The sequence below is a fragment of the Wasmannia auropunctata genome, unplaced genomic scaffold (assembly GCF_000956235.1).
Source record: "Wasmannia auropunctata unplaced genomic scaffold, wasmannia.A_1.0 LD336039.1, whole genome shotgun sequence".
NCBI classification, from domain to species: Eukaryota; Metazoa; Arthropoda; class Insecta; order Hymenoptera; family Formicidae; genus Wasmannia; species Wasmannia auropunctata.
This window is the reverse complement of record NW_012026851.1, coordinates 494,333-515,694: the sequence shown is the minus strand read 5'-3', so window position 1 is coordinate 515,694 and position 21,362 is coordinate 494,333. Positions and strand designations below refer to the sequence as shown.

At 35.0% G+C, this 21,362-nt stretch overlaps 1 protein-coding gene across 10 annotated transcripts in view; it reads right to left on the bottom strand.

Moving 5' to 3' along the window:
- The window catches only part of LOC105451981 (rap guanine nucleotide exchange factor 2-like), a 114,517-nt gene that overhangs the window by 44,474 nt on the left and 48,681 nt on the right, over nucleotides 1-21,362 (bottom strand). For 8 of the 10 annotated variants that reach the window (XR_974651.1, XM_011692742.1, XM_011692738.1 and 5 more), the window contains exon 1: nucleotides 9,788-10,105. The exons of the other annotated variants lie outside the window; for them this stretch is intronic. The gene's annotated coding sequence lies outside the window, so the exon portion shown is untranslated. Of the gene's footprint in view, nucleotides 1-9,787; nucleotides 10,106-21,362 lie in introns of those variants that run through there. 10 annotated transcript variants of the gene reach the window in all.

Genomic DNA, 21,362 nt, shown 5'->3' with positions numbered 1-21,362 from the left:
ACGAGATCATTTCTCGAGTATTCCCGAGGGAAATTCGCCATTCGCTGAAGTAGTTTCCACGGGATCTTGATTCTAATACGTCGAGGTGCTCAAAAAGGTAGAAAAAGAGAGCGATCATGGACAATGGACGCGGATGGACCCGAGGAAAAAAGCAAGAGAAACGAGAGCGCAACGAAAGAACCGACGCGTCGAAAAGGCAAATTGATCGCGAAGGACACCGTAACGGTGAAATCCTTTTTATGCTTAAGCCTTATTATCTTTCCCGTTAAACCGCACGATCGACTGCATTCACAAGAAAAAGTTCACTCTTTTCAAATTCAATCATAAAAAGCTGAGTGTATCATATTTAGGGCTTTACAGAAAATGTAATCGATGTATATTATCTAAAAGCAAAGAGTTAAACCGCGAATATTGGTATTTTCACAATAAATACACTTAAAATTCTTCTGGAGGAAAAAATATTACAAGATTATTTTCGTGCGACATAAAAAAGTTGGATATCCTCCAAATACGCAAATTATAATCTCGAACAAGAACAAATAATTTACAATCGGTCAAGCACAAATGTGAGATAAATTCGACTACATTAACAATAAATGTGAGATAAATTCGACTACATTAACAATAATTCTATCTCGGTGCTTACTGATAAACATCATTTAAATATTGCATCAAGGAAAAAATAATTTATTCGTCATTATGTGTCATTAAATTATTTAGCTATTCGCTGCTATTGTAAGTATTAATTGAGTTATGAGTAATTTTCAGATATCCGTGTTTTATTACAGTATCCACATCTATTTCCGAACACTATGTAATACAATGTTTGCTAATTATTACATGATGGTACTAATTAACGAGTTGTGGAAGAAGCGCACGCTATGTTTTAATTGATAAGAGAATAGAATTATACTTACAATTAGAGAGAAAGAGAAAGAGAAACCAGTTCCCAGCATATCAAATTTCCATCTTAAATTTCGACAAGATAATTTGCGCACAAGAGAGATAATAACCTGCGATCAATAGTGTATCAAATGTGAAATTGGTTCGCTTTAAAACTAAATGGACTTTACTCTTCCTCACGCGTTTGATTGAAAATACTTGGAGTAAGACTACGTACAATAGCTTGTGCGGAAAAAAGTCGATGTCCGATAAAAGTCTCTCGACTCGAACCCGAGCCGTAGAAAGCCTTAGAAACTACCAGACTTCCTGCGATGAAAGTGAGGAGAGACGATTCAATGCGTATTCTCGGAGCACTGGCAGCAGCTCGCTCTAATGGAATTGCCAGTCGATCACCGATTCCGTCTTAACGGTCCGTATTTGTGTTGCAGACTCTAAACTTGCGCGACCGGAGATTGAAAATCTTAAACGCGATCGATGCTATTACCATCTCCATTTACATATGCAGCTAAAAATATTTATATTGCAATATAATATGTCCAATTATTGCAACAATACAGAGTAATATTTAATTACAATGTATGATTGCGTAATATATTGTAATGTTGTAACTAATAACATTCTACATTGCAATATTTATTATAAACAAAAGATATAAAATGATTTGTATCATTAGTAATAATTTAAAAACAACTTTAAACTTGAACATGCAATTTTGAAAAACGGTTGCACAAATAACTTTTAATATAGACGTTACCCGCAATGTCTGAAAAGTATTTCTCTTTTTGGATAAAATAATTTCTTCGTTTTACAATAAAATCACCTTGTAAGAAAAAAATTTTCCAATTACTAATTAATATTTCGAGTTACAAGTTTTTCGAAGAAACGATTAAAAAAGATAATATAAAAAAAGCATAAGATAGTAGTATATATGATTTAATCGAATTGCTTCCGCACAATTCCATTCTTGCAGAAGCTCTATAGAGTGCTATAAGCATCGATCGCTCTTGGCAATAGTAATCGGTTTAATGTTATCCGATTACGCTTTGAATCTGTTACCTTACGAGCAATTCGCTCGATTTTTCGATTGAACTCGCAAAAGCACTTTCGAAAGAAAGTCAGTCCTTCTACTCAAATGTGTAAATTTTATTGTCTTCCAAGTTTTTTCTTGCAAAATTTATGTATACTTAACCCATATTACGCGTTGATTATATTTTGCGCAGTTCGCTACAGAAATGTATGAAGGGAGAAAAAGATATACACAGGTAATATATTCCATAAAGTGAAGTACTCTTTTCGTAACGATTATGACCAAGTTTTAAATAGCACTCAAGGAAATCATAAAATTTTGACAGTGTTATGAAATTTTAAACTCTCGCCTGTGTCATCCTTAAAAGGAGTAATGCAGTAAATGCCATGAGCATAAGTAATTCTTAGATTTTTCAAATTACTGTTCATAATAAATTGATAGATTTTAACAATATTTTAACATGTAACTAGAAACTCTCTTGTATCGTCTCCTTTTATTACATACTAGTAGCAATGAAAGTTAATTGTGCCTATAAACATTTTTATCCTCGACACATTTTATTAAATTTTATCATCATCAACTAAGTTTTATTATCAACTAACTTTAACTAAAGAACGTAACTGGAAACAATAAAACAATTTAACGTTCAAAATTTTTGTGAAAGAAATCTCCTTTTAGAATATTCATTTTGCTTTTCTCTTTCTATTTTATTTATTTTATTTGTCATTATCCGAACTCTTTCACTTTTTTAATGCAGATTCGATATTTAAATACACTCTCCGATCTGCGACATTATTATTATATGTAACATCGATCAGAATCTCGCACAGAATATCATGCATATACATATATGAAAGAGAGAGAGAGAGAGTGTCGGAAATGATGATAAATTAGTAGAATATTCATAAATGCTGGAATCAATGCAAATATACAAGTTTAATATTAACGAATACTTATCGAGAGTGATAAATCTTTTTCGACATATTAAATTTGAACGCGATAGATAATGACTAGAAGGAATTAGCCACGTGTGAGAAGAAATATGACTGATCAAAGTCATCCACATTATTTCGGGAGACTTCCCGAGGAAGATGGAAAGAAAAAGAGACAAAAGATCACGATCCTCTACCTGAAATACCTTCTGTTTTTGCTCTGCCTGAATCTAATGTCCGGAATTACGGTTGGACCAACAAATCGAGCGAATAATTAAATCACTATCTAATGGTTTATGGTAAATATATGTATATGTAGAATCCTATTTCAAGGGGAACATTCGCAAAAGTCAAAGGTAGAAAAGTAATTTCATAAATTTTAATTCAAAAGATAAATTTAACTAATTCAATCGCGTATAATCTTCTCGGCATCAAAATATTTTCTCTGTACCATCTTTAATATAGGCCTTTGAGAGAGGCAACCTCGGAACTTGAGATAGAATACTCTGTGCAGCCTGTCATGTATAGAATTCACGAGAAACTGCTTTCAAGCTTTAAATATGCAGCTTTGCACATATACAAATACTGTATTTGAATGCTGTACCGCGTTTCTGTCAGATAGCTCTGAAGATCAAGCGTGACATGGAAGCTTATAATATAAAAGATAAATCTCGTAAAAAAGTACATGTAAAATATTTATATTAAAATGCGAGATTTATTCGAAAATATTTCAATTTTTGTTTCATAAAACAGAACATGAAAACCGTTTGAAATTCTACGATAGAGTAATGAAACAATCATAATAAAATTTAGAACAAGTATTATTACTAATGTAATAATACTTTTACTACGTAATATCTAAACTTAAAAAAGCAAGTGTGCTTAAAAAAATCATTATTTTCTATTCTTCGTAATTAATCTACTAAATAGTCTTGTGTATGCGAGATTTACAAGTTTAATATCGTAATTATATATTTTACTTTTGTGATCAATTACCGACTAAGTTGAGTTGACATTGACGATGTAAGTGCTAATTTTAGCTCAAGGCTCTACATTTGCTTCGAACTATTAATTGTTATTACATCGATCGATGTAAAGCGTGATGACCTTTTAAAAACGTGATCATTTCGTAGAATAATATCGCTCTCATTTCGTAGAATAATATCCGGAATATTAATATCTGTTTATATTTGAGAGAAGTCTCAATTTTAAAATGCGATGTGTACTGAATGGTAGTAAATACAGTATGCATTTCTATATTTCATAACAATCCAATTTCCCATGTATCCTTTATGCATATATACAAACGCACGTGCACGCTGCACTTATCCGCGTTGCATCGTCAATTTAGCAAAGTCTAGACGCGTGCACGCAGTTAATCAACGGATGAACCGAAACCAAACAGGTCACACTGGTGGGTGTGTCATTCTCGTGTATTCGCGCACTGCATCGCGGCTCTGACGTGCATGCTGGAATGCTATTAGTGTGCAAGTATGACAACACATATGTATTTCATACATATATATTATATTTGTATGTATGTATATATGTATAATGTATGTACATATGTAGCAATGCGTCTGCATGAGTGAGCTACTCAGCCGTTATTTGGAGCAATCTGTAGGCCATAAATCGCGGCGGAGGTATCGCGTTCGCCTGGATATGCGGGCGGTACCTATCGCAAGGCGATGGAAAAATGTCAATAACGCAGCCTCGTCCGCGCTCTTTCTGTCGCATCGTCTAAACGCATCGTCGTCACGCCTCTGTCGATGCTCACGTTACATTTACGTGTATCGATGTGACGGCAGCGATCGATTTGAACGGCTCGCGTTACTTCCGAGTTGCGACGATCCGCGTAGGCAGGTTTGAAAAAGCGACGAGTGGAAAATACGCGGCGCAAAATAAAACGCGCTATATAAACGATCCGCAAGAAATTAATTTCGATATTAATTTAGATATTAATTTCGAACTTAACGATTAGCGTGAATATTATACGTATTCGATGCAAAAAGTATTTCGTACATTTTAATATCTGCAGAATAAAAATTCAAAAATTTAAAACTTATTTTCATCGCGCATGAAAATTTTGGCGCTAACTAATGCTAGTTAACGTGTTTTGTTTCAAGAAAGCACACCGCGTGTTCACGTTGCACGATTTGCTTCGTAACGAGCTCGGCTGCCAGAAATAATCTATTTCTCCGTATTAAGCGATGCAAGCGCGCGAAGAGAGTTCATTGTGCAGAAAGAACGCGCGCGCTCGTCATGCATCGACGGGATAACATTTATATATCGTGTGGTTTCACGTCGCGATTTCTACGTGCGTGCGTCGCGGCAACACGGACAACAAGCTGGTCGCAAATATTTACAGAGAGCATCGACAAATCGATCCTTCACGCTCGAACGCGGATCAAGCTGCCCCTTCATGGGGCAGTGACCGAGGTGAGGGGAGGAAAACGGGAAAAATAGGTGCAAAAATCGATGACGCAATCGTTTCAACACTGCACCGGCGTCAGTATCGGCTAGCGGAATTTATCCGATAATGCGATGATATGGCTGGCATGCGATGTGTGTGGTATCGCTAGTTAACCCTCTATAAACCACATATCTGCTTCTATGGAGAATATTATACGCCGAAGGAAAAAGAATAAGCAAAACCAGCGATTATAACCTTCGTTCAATATCAAGTTAATTGAATAAAAAGCGCCAAATCATTGCGTAATCAATGCAATAAACGCTTGGCCAATTGATTGAGACTATTGGCATCATCCTCTTATTGTTAGTTATTAAAAATCTCTACGATAAGAGACGGATGATACTGCTATTTATAAATATATTTTTTTATCATTATTTTCTGCATTATATCTTTGAAGAGTAGAAGCAAATATAATGAATATCTCTGAAGAAATAAATGAATACGCAAGATCCAATTGAACATCCTACGCCGAAAGAAAAAAAGATGAGAAAAAGAGGAAACAAACGTTACATCTGTCTTATGTAAGACTCGAGGGGAAGTATATCGAAGCATCAGTTCCGACTGATTTCGAGAACTCGAGACACGTGTTTGTCCTTCGGCAGGAAGCGACGCGTGTGTCCTCGCACAGTTCTTTTCACGATTAATTGGTAGACGCAGCGTCTTCAAAGGACTCGACTCTAATACGAGTCACGTGTCTTCAGAAAAATGCAGGCGGTTGTACTTCTACAAGATATTGAAGGATAAATCTCTCATTTAATCTAGTTTCTGAATTATAATTAAATGACAAAGTATCTTCAAAATATATAATATTGTTAAACACATCGAAAAAAATTATATAGCGCGATAGATTGATAGATGTAATAAAAGAATGATGCATTATAGGTAATTTTAAATCTCTGATCGATAGCAAATTCGATATGCGATAATATATATTCGATATACATCGATTAGCATTTCGCAATATATGAACATGGTAATTTAACTTCCACAAAACTATACACTAAAACGTCAATCACTTGTCATTATGTCATAATAGATAAAGCCACAATTGGAATTGTTTGCATGTTGCAACTCGTTAATGGAATATCGTATCGGAGTATGAAAACAAAACTTTCCGCGAGATTTACGATGCGTAAAGACACGACGGAATGACACTCGCTTTTTATGATATCTCAGGGTAATCGAAGCTCAAAATTCGTTGTGCAAAGACTGCAAAGGTACTATTTTAACCCTTTAGTAGTATTTATGTCTGTTTTTCATGCAATAATTAATTGTCTGTATTGTCTAAATTTTTCTAAATTCGATAAGATATCGTAAAATCGATTGTCCTATATATATTCCGCATCGATACGATTGTACGAAAAAGGTGAAAGCTGTCTCGAGTTTCGAATTTCCGGAGAACCATGGGTGACTTTCAAATTTCGGGATTGAATATCTAATCTGTGTTTAATATCAACTGAATATGCCAACGGAATAATTATCACATGAGCGTCATTATTCTCGAGCGATTCTCATTGGTCGCCGCGATTAATTATCGTTGCCTGACAAGCCGTATTGTTTCACTTTGCTGTCCAACAAACGCGTCTGCCGCCGTTACCGGAGTAGAAACGGTAACTCCCGCTTGTTCGTAATAGCGTCGAAACGGCGAGAGAAATGAGGAAGCGAGGCAACGACGTGTAACAAAACGCGTACGTGAACAGCAATGTGCCGATCGAAGCACCGACAAAACGAACGAATGCGGTTCGCACAAAAATACCGTCGCAGAGGAGAAGACACGTCGTCAACGATCGACTGAAAATTAACAAGAAACATTGAAAAAAGCGCGCGATACGAAACCTTCCCTGGGATTTAATTTTCCTTCCCAATATTTCTCGATGTGTTTAAATTCCACGTTAAGCAATCTGTATTTGTCATCCACCTGCCGTCAACGGAAAAGTAAATTTAGAATAGTGTAAAACGAGGCGCTATATAGAACTAAGTTAGATTTCGAATTTTCTCACATACAGATAAAACAGAGAACTTTCCCTTTCACATTTTAAAATTCATAACAGATCATATCAAATCATTAAATTATAATACACGTGATTAATAAAAATTCTTTGCGAGCCACGTGAGAAATATCTTTGGGCGTTTACTTCGCGTAATAAATTTGCAGGAATGTATTTTCGTATCGGAGTAACGACGAATAACGACGAATCCCTACATTACACACGTTCGTTACGACGTACGTGTAAACGAACTTGGACGCTTTCAACGAGATTGGGTCTCGACAGAGAACTGCTCGCCCGCGAAAGCGAAAAGTTTCGTCGGGGGAGATCCGCTTTTCTCTTCGATAGTCTCCACCGCTTCTGTTTCGCTCCGTTCGGGAAACGAGAAGTTCGGTGTTGGAAATAAATAAGTGCGGATTGTACCGACGCGCTGCGTGCGGAACGATAAATATCACACAAGTTTGAAAATATTTCGTTGTTCGCAATTTCCGCTCGCCGATGTTACGTATGCGCGCCGCGTAATAACGTAACGTTAATTAAAAACGGCGTAATGCTGGTGCAAAAGCGCCGGAGATACGCCAGATTACTCCGGGCGAGTTACGAGCTCGGAAAAATTTGCATCGTCAGCGCCGTCTCATCGCCCCGACTCCCGCGATTTCTACCGAAATCACTACGACGGCACGTGGTTCGGCAGCGTCAGCTGGGTCAAGGTCCTTCAACGCGTGCACGAAATGTCATTTTGATTCCACGAGAAAATTTCGCGGTAAACGTGTTCTTCCGGCGGAAATACGAGACTCAAGACTCGACACGCGAAACGCAAATTCTACAATGCGAAATTACAATCCGAGTGTTAAACAATTCACACGTCGAGTAATTCGTTAAATCACGGAATCAGATTTGCTAGAAATTATGCAAAAGTTTTCAATTCCCCTTCCCCCCCTCTCTCTACCTCTATTTATTCGAAAGCTTCGTGAAATATCAAAGGTTGCACACGTACTAAATAATTCTCGAAAGAAATTAAATTAAAACGACGAGTATTTCCATCCAGTTTTTTGTTGATTTTTTTCGAACAGATATGAAATGATTGCGGCATAAAGCGGATAATCATCTTCGTATTCGGAAAATTATATAAAGCACAGTGGCGTAATGAACGCCCATCGATGCGTTTCCTTTTGCGTGTTACGTAATTCCCGTTGCAGCAGCAATACACATAGATACATCCACGGCTAATTTATATACACTCACGGTTAATTTATCGTATGTTCAGCGGCGATATCGAGAGATAAAAGCTTTTTGCACGCGTTAATATTCCAGGAATACATGCTGCAGCGCGCGAGCCTTCGAGATCGGCAGGAACCTAACGATATTTTCGAACTTATCGCTATGACCTTCCACATTCACGTTACGTTTGTTTCCGGCCTTCATTCATGAAACTACGTTGATTCATAAAACTAGGCGACTATTTCCAACGACTTTTCCGTAATACTGACGTGTTACGTTTATTTTTAATTACTTTCCCGACGTAATAGTCTTTCAATCCTTTCGCCATGCATATTTATTTCTGTGATGTTTCTCTCCATTTCGCTTAAAACAAAATTATTTTCGAAATACTCTCAACTGAATTCACCTTTTCGTAATCGAAAAACACATACGTAATTAAAACGAGTCTATTAATTCAAAAACATTAATCAAATTATTTAAAAATTTTTTAAATTTTTAAAAGAGAATCATAAGAACAACGTAAATGTATAATTTTCGAAAGAAACGTGAAATATTCTAACTATATTTTAAACTTTACACCAAATTTAATTTTTTTCCCAAATTTCGTCTACCAATGTCAGATTAGTCATAAATCAGTTATTTTCTAATTGAATTTTTCACGAATAAACATGCTAAATAATTGTGATAATTGCAAGCGAATGTCAGTGTCACGTGAATCGCGACCGGAAACAAATAATACAACTGTTATATTCAAAACCCGCGCGTAATTCCGATTAGATAAGTAAGTATTGTTCTTGGAATAGAAAGATTATCGTCGGAAATGAACTGCGGTTCACGCGCTTTTAATAATATGCTTTTACAATATGTAACGTTATTTTCAAATTTGACATCAATGAGATTGTATTAATAGCACAACAAGGAAGCATGCAACACATAAATAGCGTTCTCGTGATCGAAAGCTATCGACGCCCAAGTAACAATAATACGTAGGATTGTATCTGAAAAATTCAGAAATATTATCTACGTACTACGATTTACGATTGGACGACAAAAGTCGGCTGAGTTATGTTATCGCAAATCAATGTTGAAAAAAAATATAAATATAGATTTAATATAAATAAAGGTTTCGCGCGCGCCGTCGATTCTCTACGAGACATGCCCGTCTCGCGCGAACGGGATTAATAATACGATCGATGAGGCTGGCTCGTGAATCTCGAAATACGTGGCTACCCGCCCAAACAACCTGTCCTGTCCTATCCTATCTCATCCTTCCTCTTCTGTCTCGTCCTGTTCGGCTGCAGCTGCCGCGCGCTCCCGTAATCCACTGGCGGCACTCAAACTCCGAGATTGACACTTTGAGCACCGAGAGAGAGAGAGAAAGAGAGAGGAGAGAGAGAACGCGCGATGGATTCTCCTCGCACTGCCGCACGCAACGACCACCGGTGAGATTCGTCTCGCGATCGACGAAACGAGGCGGTCGGAATCGCGTCGATGCCCGACTCTTCGAAACCGGGAACCACACCGTGTCGAGACACGAGATACGCGCCACGACGTACAAAAGTATACTGGCGCTCGTCGCTCCTGCGCTGCCGCTCACGCGCACCACGATGCGACGCCGTCCGCCCGTCGCCCGTCCGTCCGTTCCATCGTTCACGCGCTCTGCTGGATGCTCCGGAAAGTAAATTCGGAGACGCATCAGCACTTCGTCTCAATCCGACCGATTACGACACGATATTTTCCAAGTACTCCAGTTACTCAAATCGGAGTCGATCCGAAATGGATCTCTGTTTATATTTCCGAAGCCATTAACTCAACTGAGATCAGTTGTCAAGAAGAGATTCGCTCTCTCATGAAGATAACGCACGAAATCACATGCGTACAATTATTTAGATCAACCTTTACATTTTCAATTTAATTTTTTTTTTTTTTTTTTTTTTTTCAAAATTCCTCGCTTCTAAACGAGTTGTCCAAGAAAGGGGAAACGCTCCTTCGCTTTTCTAAATTTCCTGTGCTTTCTCGAATAGCATTGCCTCGCTGGCACTCCAGCGGATATTTTGATTTACAGCATCCGAGCGATACAGCAATTTTTGCTCAGCGCGGAAAGGGATAGTCCACGTAGCGCACGGAAACGAATAGATTTCCTACGACAAATTAAATCCTGAGCCGGGAGGGAAGATGATAGAAATCAAGGACACGAGGGGCAAGCAAGAAATGTGGATGCGCGACTCCTTTCGCTCGCTTTAACAATTCTATAGCGTGCGCGTTAGGAAAAATTTGTTTTTTTTTTAATTAGTTTATTAAATCTGCGTGAATGCGTGTACTACATGAGTCGCGCATACGTATCCGTTCTCCGTTCGTCGCTCTTCCGGGATGCGACGAGGCTACCGCAAGTGCCAATTAGAAAAGCGATTAAACGGAGGTAGCGACGAAGGCAGACGTCTCTTTCCTCTGAAGATTCTGCTTCGACGTGAATTTTCCCGCAGTATTAACAGTATGCAGAATTAATTCCGTTAAATTGCAAATGTAGCGATAATCTTTACCTTTTCGCATATTTTAAAGCAGATAGATTCCATCTTTTTCTCAAAAAGCATTCATATAATCATCTTCCTCGCGTTCATGTTGATTCATAATTTTTTTTTTAGACAATAATACAAGTTCAATACAAAAGTTCTATTCTATTGATTTGATGTATACTTTGCTATATCGCCTCCATCTAATTTTCATATTTTTGAATAGTGTCATTTTTGTATTTTTCAATTTTAATCGATTTTATGTTATATTATAGCATAGAAATAACACAGAGATTTTTTTATCTAAACGTATTAAAATATAGTTCAGATAAGCGTATTCTACAATTTTTCGTAATAAAAATATTAGAATACATGACTTGTAAATTAAAAGATTAGGTTTTACTATTTGTATCTAACAAAAAACTTTTAAAGTTTTTCGAAATTAGTACGTAAAATCGATAACGATAAATCTCTAGTGTCTACTCTCATAATAGTTGTTTCTCTTCTGTTTAGGTACAAAACGCTCGTTATTTTATTCCCATCGCGATTCGCTCATTAATGAAGCCTTAATTAGGCGAGTTCGCCTTTTTATCCAAACGATAGTTACTTCCGGTTCCGCTTCCTCCAACTTCTGTGCAAATGAGCTAACTAAGATTGCTTTACCGTCGTTACGCAGTCGATCGCCAGGATTACGATTATTCGCTTCCGAATCGAGAGATGAAATCGATGATCTCTTCATCAAAAACAAGCGGGTATATGTTAAGAAATATACAAGTCAAAAGTTAAAGTATTATTTACTTTTCTCAAACATATAACTTTCGATTTCTTTCTCTATAAATATAAAGTAAGTAAAATCTAAAGCTTTCTTTTTGAAAAATAAACTCATTATGAAAAAAGATCAATTGGATTCCCTTGAAGAGTAATCGTGTGTGTATCAAACAGTAACTGCGTCGTCTATCCGATGTCTACTCCCATCGATTTCTATGAACCCATTAACTCACGCAACATCCATTAAACAGGACAGTCAAAATGGCAATTGTACGTCGTCCTTGTACGCAATTTCTAGGAATTGATACTCATGAGATATGAAGCATAACTTAACATACCGTTTCGTTTTCATTTCCATTCGCAATGTCACGTTGCCTCGCGTCTGCGATCCGTTTAAATAATTTTTGCTCCGTAATTACGTCAATTTTCGCGCTAGAAGCTAATTAAACCCCGGAGTCACGCTAATGCCGAGCGTAAAGCAAAAACGTTTCTACTTTCTTAATGTAATTATTGCGCCGTGCTGAAGTATGTCGAACGATGTCCTGGTTATAAAATACGAATGATACGTGCTTTTGCCTATATTACAGCATCGTGAAAGTATGTATATACAACGACGTAACACGAAAACAAAAAAAACGTAACAAGAACCGTCTGTTACATATTTTTGTAGCATAAATTTTGTACAGCCATTTAAATTTTGTTCAATACTTTGCGTAATCTTTGCACTAGGGCAATTTATGAATAGTTTTCAATATAATTTTCCCGAGAAGATTCTATGAAAGATACATATATATCTAATATACATATAGATGTTAATTTAAAAACAACATTATATACATATATTCACTACATTTCATGAAATTATTGATTCTTTAAATTAACAGCGCGAAATTAAATGAAGAAGTCACGATGTAATATGTTAATCTTGATAAACGTCACGATCGATCAATAGCGACTATTCATCTCTGCGTCATTTCCATTTGCCGGCAACAGTTGGCTCATTTCGCCTCCGTTACAGTCATTAATTGTAACTTACAGCGCCCGAATCCCGCGTTTATACGCCAACATCACATGAAAAGTGTAACGGTGACGTGATACAGCGTGAGAACGATGTTGCAACAAATGCGGAGTAACACGATAATCTTGCAAATCCGAAAGATGATCGAATTTAGTCGAAAATGAATTCTTCAGAGTCGTCGAGAGACCGATATAGTTCCACTGTCGAATCGCATTAGCGCTTCTACATATTGGCCATACCGAAAGCTTTATCCGAGATTTATAAAGGTAAAATCTTATTAAATTTCTCTAGGGCGGGCATTCCAAAGCGAAAACGTGAGAAACATTATCAAATTTCTACATTTGCATATATGCAAGAAAATTACTGAGGCTCATCCGATAAAAACTTGATGTTTCTCGTACGTAACAACGCGTACATCCTCTCCTCGAAGCCGGTCGTCTATCGATCACGCTAACGGGGTCGGAATCGCGTCCCTCTCGCGTGTGTGCCGACCGTGATATCTTCTCCGTGCCTTCGCGAATCGTTTGCCAATCTGCCGCACGTGCATGTTTCCGTTGTCGCTTCCCCCCTTCGACGATGATCGCGTTCTGCTCCTGATATTGGGTATCCTCCTCTCGCGACGGGTCGTCCTGCGAACTGGTGGTGGTGCCATATCGACCTGGCCGCTGTCTAGACTAGACCTTCACCAGAATACCATGCCGATCGACCCGGCAATGTACGGGCTCCGGTACCGTTACGAGACGCTCGCTTTTTTTCGTCCTCGTTATACGTGCGCGTGGAACCTCTCGATGAGAACGGTGAAATGAAACGACCGCCGCGGCCGTGACAACGTCGCGAATGGCGAAACTCGCGCGTGTACACGAACTTGTGAATTCATGAATTTGTGAAAACGTATGTACATATAAAAGCAAATCAAGAACGTCACCGTAGAAAGCTACTATATAAATCCACCGAAAATTTCGAGAATATATGTATAATGTATACACAACAAAATTTTTGTTTTTATTTTTAATATTAGAATATTATCAGTATTAACATTTTAGTATCATTTTACAATCAGTAGAAAGTATAATTATTACACGAGGATATTTATCATTAACATAAATTATCATTCAAAAGTAAATACTATTGTACGTGCACTAGCTGTGTTGCATTGAGCTTGCAACTGAAACATAAAATAATTCACGAGAGCTGCAAATTATAGATCTGTTTTGTTCTAGAATATTTGCATTATTAATGGAGCGTATACGTTAATACTCAAATTCTCCTATATCTCGAAAATGGGTATAATCTTCCGCTAATCTCCGTTAACGAACAAACGGCATTGTTTCTGATTAAGCGCACGTCCCAATCGGATCTGATCTAATCTGGTTACGCAACCGAAATCGGAAACAGAATTGCCAGATCCACTCGACCATTGGAAGAAATTCTAAAAACGACAACATACTATTTCCTCATGAATCGGAAGCTGTATAAAACACGTCCAGCTATAAAATCACCACGTAATTCGTTCTCTGCTCTCGATACGCTAAACCTGTCGATACCAGCATTGAGAAATAACCACGTAACCATAGGAATATAGAAAAAAAAAACCGTGAAGGGATATAATAAAGTATAGATGTCCCGATAGTCATGGAATATTAAACGCAGTACGAGCTATAAAATATAAAATTTTCCCCGCGCGTAAAAAATGTAAAAAAAAAATTGCGTAGCAACTTGAGAGAAACGTAAGATGTGTAGATGCGAGTAGAGAATAAAGTCTCGTGAACATTGCGCACTTCCATCGTGGAAGTTATTAGGTCGAAGGCACTTCAAGGAAAAATACCAACCGACGACGAAGCGGTAGCAGGATTTTCTAGAAGCACAACCGGATATAAACGAAGTACTATAACCTAAATAAACGATATAATACAATATGTGGGTAGCTTTTTAACTCGTAATTAAAATGTTACTCCCGAACTCGAGATTACGAGTACATCATATAAACGCATGAGTTTCAATAGGTGTGAAAAGACGCAAGAAAACGAACAAAAATTTTATTACAATTATAACAAGTTTATAAATCAAGAACATTAAATGTAAAAAATATCTATGGAACGTCTTATCTGTATTAGGTCTTATCTGTATTTATCAATGTTATACGCTTCATAAAAATAATTCAATAACATAAAAATATAATAGTCTATTATTATACTTTTTACATACATTGTCGTTTTATTTAAAAATTTATTGCAGCATTTTTTATTTCAACTTCACGAAATGTATCATTTTAAAAATCTATACATAAATCTTGGACTGTTAATCCTGACTGTTGTCCTGGTTAAATAAACCTTTATGGTATATACGAACATATCCTGCAGAAGGCCGCCTGCTGAAGAATATCAGATGGCAAACACGTGCTTCGGTTTAAAGAATGTAAGCTAGGAGACCAAACTTTCTAAAAGGATCGTCGAGGAATCAATGGGAAAACAGATCTTTTTTTAGATATTTTTCTTCGCATACTATTACCACACGCAATACAAATAGATAGATAAACACGATCGATTCCTGTGGCTGCGAAATACAGTAGGTTTTTCGCGCGTTGGATGAAAAAAACAATCTCGTGAATATTTCAAGATAAATAAATTTAAAACATATATCAAGACAGAAATGACTCAATTATAATACTAAACAACAAATTGAAGTGGACGGAATGGAATCGATTTGAAGTATGTAGTATTTCGAGAATGAGACGTAGGATGGAAGATATCTGACAGCTGATCAACGAGAAAATTCACTTTGAGCGAACAACTAATTAGATTAGACCGACTCTCATCAAATATTCCATCCACTGTCATCCATTTATAGATCTCTTTATGTATTCCTTCTTAAATATTTTCTCTTGATATTCCTCGAAAATGTCGGAATATAAATGTAAAACGATTTGTCATATCCTCCCTAACTTTATTACTTCATCAATTTAATTAATGATATTCCAATCATTAAAATAGATGTGTGCAAATTTGTATGTGTAAATAAAATTTTATGTACACTCCTATGGACATACATAATGTAAAAATATAAAATCGTTATCTCTTTTTTAAGGAGCAAAATCACGCTATTGTTTTTTATTAAAGCGACAAATACTTTCCATTAACTAGTTTCGTAACTCTAATAAATCAAAAACTAAATTATTTTTATATAAATATAAGTTAATCGTAAGCATTTTTGAAACTTACAATCGGTTTAATAAACTTCAAATTAATAACTATTTATCATTATTTATAATTTTATTATTTCGTCGTTCAATAGTTATATAAAAATTAATATATAGTTAATGTACATAGAAAGATTATAATTTTTAAAGAATTCAAAATATCTGGTTTTTAAAAATACATTTTTAACTAATTAATAGTTTTTTGCGATCAATAAATCGCAAATGCACAGTCTTTCTCGCTCAACCCATGTATCGGATCTCAAAATGAAAAGGCTCTGAGAGTTTTGAGTTTTAGCTGGAGAAGAGCAAGGTAACTGCGTCAGACCACGAGTTTTTCTTGTTTTTCATTTTTTTTAAATTAAAAGAGCAGAAAAAGATGAGAGAAAGAAGGCAACCGCTTCGCCGTGAGAAGCGGTTTTCCAACGAGAGGGGGAGCGACTCAGTATTTCTAAAGGCACTCGACGACGTGCTCGATGAAGCCCGTGGCGAGGAGTGCTTCGCCTGCAAATAAGCCTGGTCTTTTTTTCTTCCCCTTTCAATATCTGACTATAAATTCGAGCAAGCTCATTTAATCCCGGCTAAACACTCCAACTTCGTGCGGCAACGTCACCGATTTGCGTCGAAATTTAATGTAAAATATCTCAAAGATAAAAATTTTTTTGTTCCAGAACTCCTTAATATCTGTTTTAATTTTATTATTTATTTTTTTAGTTTTACTTTTATTTTACTCGTTAAATATTCATGTATGTATGCATGTACAATACATATACGTCTTTTAATGTAGCAGCAGTTGACAGAATCTGACAGCTTGTGTTAACAAAAACGAATTGCAGCTCTCTTCCTTTTCGATGCACGATATAATAGTAAACATTCTTTACCATCCGCGAATTATATTTCGTTACCGATCGTTGTATGCATGCTCAGGAGATAACTACATTAAAGACGGCACATAACTTTGCGGTAAACAAATTATTACTTAAAAATTTAATCAATTACAAAATCTAATTAAAAAACTTACAATACAGACTCAATGACTTTCGATTAAATATCATGGCGCAGCGTGTACCTTACAATTTGATGCCTAAAAATATCCAATTTATCTTGAATCATTAGTGTTTATATTAATTTAGTATTTTATTGCTACCTAATAATTTCTCTAAATTGAATATATACAACTAAAATAAAAAAATATTAATATTTTTATTATATATAAAAATATTGATACTAAAAATATTAAAACGCTTAGAAAATTAATATAACAGAATTTTTAATATTATATACTGAAAATTATTTTTCCATTTATTTGCAACTCGGTCAGATCTCCCAATCGCGATATAGCTTCATCGATCAATTCAGACTAGTGCAAAAACAAATCAGAGTATAATCGAAAAGAAGTGAAGATTCTTTGATTGGTTCATTCCATATCGGTCAATTCCAGTTCCAGGTCATATTTATTTTTGGCCGTCAGTCATTTCTTTGTCACTCCAGCTAAGCACATATCGCGAAAGAAGGATATTTTCGAGATCATCATAGCATCGGAAAATTAATAAAAAGAACAATTTGCAACTTATATAATGCATGCACTTAGCAGTATCTATTTTTGAACTGCACTTTTTCAAATATTAACAATACGTCCTATACATTGTCAATTTGATAAAACATAAGAATATTACATAATCGCACTATAAGTCTTTATAATTTTCAAATCATGTGTTGTAGAATGTTAAATTTTCAATCCTTGGAAAGAATATTTGTATTTATATAATTATAAAGACATTGGATTTGTCCTAGTTTAACACAATTCTAGTTGTACAACAATCCGTAAAGCAGTAGAATGTGAAACGTAACTTGAATTTTTCCAATTTTCATCCATAATTGGGAAATAGGAAAACTAGAATGTGGAAAGCAGTATCTAGATCTCATGATAGTGCGGCGCGGATGGCGCGGCGATCCATGATTCTTACCGATTCCGACGCAAAATGCCGTTGCAATCGGCTGAAAGCAGTAAAACAAGATACACAACATATGACGGACCGAACAAACGCAATAAGTCGCCAGCTATACTTTCTAGCCCGCGGCCTGGCACCGCGAAACGCAGCTCCGCGCTCTTCTCGCGCAGCTTCAACATACATTCGCGTGCGTTCGTAACTGCTGCGCAAGGGAATCTTGACTGTTCTTTGCTTTTGACGAGCTATATGTATATATATATATATATATATATATATATATATATATATATATCTCGTATGTAAAATATATATATATATATAATATAAAAAAAGAAATGAAATATAATATAGATATCAAATTTATTTAAAAGAATTATTTTATCTTAATTAAAAAATACGCGATTTTAATCATTCCATCATTTCCTATAGTATATAAAGTAGGTATTTATATCTATTACGAAAATTTAAAAAGAGAACTATCGTCGTAAAAACCTCGCATCAGTTACGTGAAATGATTTTATGTAATCCGCGTTACACATCCCTGGAAATTTTGACGATCACATGTGGGGTCTTAAAATGAAGTTCAAGGACTTTCGCTCTAAAGTGGAACGCGCGAGTGTCACTTCCAGTTCTGGAAATTTAACACATATCTCGATTTGAGTTTGATCGATGGATATGGCGATGGGTTGGAGATGCGATATGGATGACTAACTTACTTTCTGTAGAAATGGAAATTCTAAACTCGATTACTTATCTTAAAAGGTATCTTAAAGTCATTATTTTAATTTAAAGACTTTCGTCTATCAGTAATAATATTAAGAAAACTTGTCATATATGAAGAGAATAAAAATATATACCAATACCTTCAAACGCGAATAATCAATGTTGTTATGTGACTTGAAAATAAAAGGTCGCACGTTCTATATCGTGCGTGTAACATTTTCCTCTTACTATTTTTTATAATACCACATAATTATAATATAAATTAAAGTTGCAATTACCGGTGGTTGCCAAGCAATTACAATATATAAAATTTTACAAATATACAAAATACAAAAGAAATTAATCTAATCAAATAAATTATTGTTATGCAAATGTTTTAGACGCAGTAAAAACAGAAAACAAATTAAACATATAAAAAAATAGAAATCTATTTTTCAATATATAATATTTATCAATAGCAATTGTATTTAATATAAATCGTATAAATTGTATGATGTTGAATCGTATAAACTATAATTACTGTAAACACTTTCAAACAATCTATTTTTCATCGTTCAAGCGATGTGCGATTTAAACTTTAAATTTATAAGCATAAGAACATGTAAAAGTTCGCGTATTGGTCTTTTTTAACTTTTGCAAGTATTTCGCCTTGTTTAATTGAATTCAGCCAAAATGATTTGGAAGGATAGACGACAGTATTACCTCGAGTGAAAAATAATATTAATTATAAAATAATGACTTTTGTCATTTGAATTTAAATTCATAAATTTTTACAATATAAATTATATACATTTATACAATATAAATTTATTTACATCGTATAAATTTGTTCACAAATTTTTATTGTACTGAGCGTAATCTTAAATTCCTACGTCATATAAAATATGTAACGCTGAACACATTGTATATCGTGCAAAATTATAGTTACGACTTCAGTCACTTGATGGCGATATGTATATAATTTCTTATATCTTGTATCTTATACACAAACAATTGATTTAATACTTTTATGAAAATTATATAAAAAAGTGTCTCACATATTTAAATTTAAGTTGATATTTATAATAATACTGTTAAACTTGATAATATTGTTAAACTTAACCACGATTTTTTATAACAGGAAACAGATTAAGAATACAGATGTATATATGCGTATTTCGAAGTTTCTCGATAGCAGTTCTATTTAGTGTAATCCATATATAAATACGGATATTAAACACACTTTACTGTAGTCTGATATTTCCCACTAAACATTTAAATGTAAAGGATTATAGCTGTGATTTTAGTTAACTGTGATTTTAGTCTCATTGTCAGTAAAATTCGACAATCACAAATGAGTGGACATAGAAATGTTCACAATGAATATTCTAATGAGGCCTAAGCAATATGAAAATAACATATCTAATATGAACTAAAATATCAGTGAGGAAACACAACATTGACTATAATTTTTGCCAAATTTGTAGTAAATATAAATTTTGCATACCAGCTCTGAAATGTGGCGCAGGAGTACCCTGCTTTTGTAAAAACTAAGTTTTGCTTGGAAAATTTAGTTTTTACAAAAGCAGTGTACTCGCCACACTTTAGTACTGATATGCATGGTATGTTACGTAGTTTAATTACTGTTTTGGTCACCTATCTATTGTAACAAATTAATTTTACTGGATTATTAGCAACATCGATAACATACTATCTTTAAGAAAATAATATGTAATGCTGAACACGTTGTAAGTATATCGTGCAAATTTATAGTTACGACTTCTGTCACTTGATGGCTATATGTATGTAACCTCTTATATCTCTTGTATCTTACGCACAAACAATTGATTTCGTACTCTTATGAAAATTATATAAAAAAGTGTCTCACATATTTAAATTTAAGTTGATACTTGTAATGATACTATTAAACTCGATAATATTATTAAATTTAACCATGATTTTTAATAACAGGAAACAGATTAAGAATACAGATGTATATATGCGGATTTCGAAGTTTCTCAATAGCAGTTGTATTTAGTGTCTTTATATAAATATGAGTATTAAACACACGTTGCTGTAGTCTGATATTTCCCACTAAACATTTAAATGTAAAGTGTCATGGCTGTGATTCTAGTTAGTCTCATTGTCAGTAAAATTCGGCAATCACACATGAGTGGACATAGAAATGTTCACAATGAATATTCTAGTGAGCCCTAAGCAATATGAGACTAACGATCTAATATGACAATCGATCTAATTAATCAAAAAATCAGTGAGGAAACACAACATTGACTATAATTTTTGCAAAATTTGTAGTAAATATAAATTTTGCATACCAGCACTGAAATGTGGCACAGGAGTACCCTGCTTTTGTAAAAACTAAGTTTTGGTTGGAAAATTTAGTTTTTACAAAAGCAATGTACTCCTGCGCCACATTTTAGTACTGATATGCATGGTATGTTACGTAGTTTAGTTACTGTTTTGGCCACCTATCTATTGTAACAAATTAATTTTGCTGGATTATTAGTAACATCGATAACATACTTTCTTTAAAAAAATAATCTGAAAATTTTTATTATATCTTCTTCATAACGATACAAGCGACATTTAGAAACTCACTTAAATGAATTATAATGCTCGGTGATGGATAGAAATAAATCAGGACTGTGTAACTA